The sequence below is a fragment of the Neovison vison genome, chromosome 1, assembly GCF_020171115.1.
Source record: "Neovison vison isolate M4711 chromosome 1, ASM_NN_V1, whole genome shotgun sequence".
In the NCBI taxonomy this organism is placed as follows: domain Eukaryota; kingdom Metazoa; phylum Chordata; class Mammalia; order Carnivora; family Mustelidae; genus Neogale; species Neogale vison.
This window is the reverse complement of record NC_058091.1, coordinates 44,140,001-44,143,829: the sequence shown is the minus strand read 5'-3', so window position 1 is coordinate 44,143,829 and position 3,829 is coordinate 44,140,001. Positions and strand designations below refer to the sequence as shown.

General features: G+C 33.4%; 1 protein-coding gene across 3 annotated transcripts in view; it reads right to left on the bottom strand.

Annotated features, from left to right (window-relative positions):
- Window positions 1-362: 362 nt before the first annotated feature.
- The window catches only part of LOC122904857 (synaptotagmin binding cytoplasmic RNA interacting protein), a 31,135-nt gene continuing 27,668 nt past the window's right edge, over window positions 363-3,829 (bottom strand). For all 3 annotated transcript variants that reach the window (XM_044246147.1, XM_044246113.1, XM_044246120.1), the window contains one exon: window positions 363-3,829. This exon is cut by the window's right edge. The gene's annotated coding sequence lies outside the window, so the exon portion shown is untranslated.

Here is a 3,829-nt window from a genome sequence, read left to right as displayed (position 1 = left end):
ACCTTCAGAGAAAGACTGTGATAGGGAATGGAAGAACATTGTATGGTAGGGTGTGTTCCCAGGAAAGAACAAATTACCATTAAATTCTTCATCCACTGGCATGTGTGTGACCACAGAATATTTTCACCAATTAAAATTAAGTGAAGACCAACTCTATATGTTTACAACTCTCCATCGTGTGCTTGAATTAGGGATCTTGGAGAATCTGTTTTTTACCATTGGCTAGTCACTTTGAATGTATAGATAATCACAAAAGGTGAAGAGCTCTAAAGATTCCAAGTGTCTATTCAAAAGCTGTTAAGTGAAAAACGATGAAATGGAGCACACCCACAATAATTCTTGGACTCCTGGAGATCCTAAGACATGCTACAAAAATAGGTCTTTATTCTTAGGAAAATATAGTCAGAGCTAGCTTCCTTATGCTATACATAAAATCTTAACATCAGAGGCAGTACAGATAGTACAGATAGTTTTTTGAACTGATCTCCAAACAAGCACAAACCCACTACGTTAAAAAGAACAGATAAGTTGAGGTTTTTGGCAAAAGACAGTACTTCACACATCTAATCCAAATCAAAGAGCCTGCAGACAGTTGTTTTCAGTGAGATGAAAGGAATGAAATAAATATAAATTCTATGGATAAATAAATGTAAGAGACAATTTAAATAAGCTAAGAGAACTAATATTTCTTTTAAATAAAAGTACTAGTCAGGTACAAGCTTTTGTTTCTCAATGCCAGACTTCTAAATGTTTATCAGACTACTGTTAAAATCATTAAAAACCTAATCTTGGACCAGAGCATTAGTTATAATACTGTTTTGCATTTGTAAAAAAGATGGTTTTTTCCAACTGAATGCTTCTGGTCCTGAGAAATATTTTATGTATATTACTGAAGGCAGACTGTGGTGCTAATAGAACTTACATTTAAGTACTTTTTAAAAAAGTGACAGACCAAAAAGTCCATCTATTAATTTGCCCACAGTTAAAAATGTCTTTGAACGTTGGTTTATAATTAGCATCTTTAAGAAAAGTAGTGGCATGCCCTATTGAGTGGTATCACTGAGTAAATGCTACACTTTAAAACATCATCCTCACAAGTCTATTCATTTTATGTAGTTATTTAAGTCTTTCATTCATTCATTTTATACCCACCAATGAACTCCTATGGTCAGATAGAAATTTTATGGAATACATCACTGGGGAGAAAATGGTCGTGGTGGGTATTCCTGGAAAGTTGTAGGAATCTGAGCATCCATTTACTCTAGGGTCAGCTCCCTCTCCTAAATGCATGAAGTCCTTCCACATTTACTTTCTCCCCTTAGAATAGAGACATGGCTTACTCTATAATAACAAGGTGATCTTCTGTTGTTTCTAGTCAAGTGACTTCAGCTAAGCAGTCAAAAAAAGCTGTCCTGCGTGTGACAATTTTGCCCATCTAGCATGTGTTCATCCTGATATTAAGTCTTTCCAATCATACAAGTAAATACCCGAGATCACCCCATCAATCCATTCCTATTAAGTTTCCTATTTTATCATGAGGAAAATGTTTATATTCTATTAAATCAGACTTGCAGTAATTAATAAATTTCTCATGATGCTACAAGAACCACCATCATGAGTGTGCAACCGCTCTTTTTGTGCTCAACTCCCACTTCATTTCTAGTATCTGATTCAATTGCAATGGCTGAAAATCTCCCACAAAAAAAACATGTTTGGGAAAATATATTAACACAATTTTCTCACAAAGCAACTTTCTGAAAACTGATTAACTAAACTGATGGTCACATTTGATTGCCAAGTAGTCTGCAGAAACAAAATCTTGCGTCTGTTTGTTTAGGTAACTCAAGTTCCTTGTTTAACAATCAGAATGCTTTAAGAATACATTTTTCACCCCAAGGAAGGGACTTGATTCTTGGATTTAAGACCCATTCCTTGACAATATATACAAAATTTCTTTTAACTTGTCATCTGTCCATCTTTGAAGCTGTCAAAGCCAAGAACCCATAAACAAATCACAAATAGCAATAACCTACATTAGTTAACATTCCCCTTTTAACATGTTGACATTTTTACTAAAGGATTAGTTATTTTTGCATTTCCATTTCTCATATCCCATGACATTCCATATAAATTGCATTATTGCTTTATAGGCCACACAACATTCAAAAGTATGTTTATATGCATTGCCTGTTTTCCTTGATCTCTTATTGATAAGAGTTTGATGCTGATTTTTTACTACAGAAATTTAAGTTTGAAAATACCAGTTAGTATTTCTTCTCAGAACTTAATTGTTCACATCACTAATCACTACATGCATATTTAGCTCTGATTATATTGCTCAAAAACTGCACCCATTATCAGAACAGTGCAAATGATATTTAATTTTAAAATTATAATGGCTTGAATTCAAAGTTATTCAAATGAACACTGTCAAGTAATTTCACTTGAGTGTGTATATATTTCATCACCACTGTTTACATTACCCATCAATTCTTCACAATTTCTTTAGATCATCATTTTCCCTCCCAAATCCCCAAACTAAGAATGCCAAATAATCTTGGAAACCCACAGCTCCATATTTTAATGTTTCAAGAACACATTTGTGAACTCACAAAAATGTTCATCTTTCAACTTTGACAATGCATTTCTTACTTAAGTCAAACAAACCCGTCCTAAAATCCCAACAAATAATTCTGAGAATTAACTTAAACACCTTGACAGTGTCCCTTAAAAAAGGGTATGACAGTAAAGTGCCAATAGGCATGGCAATGACCTCTCTGATGGGATCATTTAACTCCTTGGAACTGGGAAACGCCAGCACCAAAGATTACACTGAGATTCAATTTAACTGAAGGCTACATTTAGTTTACCCACTTTCCACAACCTATTATACTCATTATATGTTAGAATGAAATGTAAATGTTTGTGTAGCCCTCAAACTTACACTAAGATTTGAAAGAGATGTACTTTTAAAAAAGCACGGGGTAATATATAAAATCAGTGGCAGAAAGTTTCATTAAGCACCAGGAACTAATTTTTGTCACCCCATACTCATTTTGTAGGTAAGTTTCAATAACCGGCAAGGCACATTTACATATATTCCAATGAATACTTATTGACAAATTTTAAATTACACTCTATGTCCCAGCTATCCCAGTAACTGACATACAACATACTAAAATGGTTTATTAAGGTAACATAAAAAAACCAATTAATGTGAAACATACAGGCTATTGGCAACCACTATTCTAAAATTATGTAAGTACAAATAAACATACTGAAATGTGTGCAATTCTAAGTTTTTAAACCAGAATATTTCTACACTAACACACATTTATATTAATGACACATAAAAAAAATAAAAACTTTATTACAAAAATAAGTTACACTCGCCTCCAGCTTACAGTATAAAACAATTTTATTTGCAGGAATGCAAAATGATTGTTTGCCATGAGCATTTTGAACATATGACATGTCTAATTTTGTTAAATTTGCATTTACTGGGGGAACTGGTGTGTATAAAACCTTAATTAAGTATAATAAGCTCTGATCTTCATCGTGGTGCCTATTGGGTATGTGATATAACTGCAGTATCCCTTTGGGGAAGGGGAAAAGGGATTTCTTTATACCAAGTCCTAATTAGACTATAATTTCACTTTTGACTTTAAGCTATCAATTTAGGACTTGGCAAAAATTTTGAGGGTGATTCAATAGAGGATGCTTCACCACTGAACACTCACTGTCATCAAGGTGCTTTAGAAAATTAAAAACATAGCACAAATGATTGTACTCTATTCTACAAGTTATCATGACCTGCATAAGAAATGGA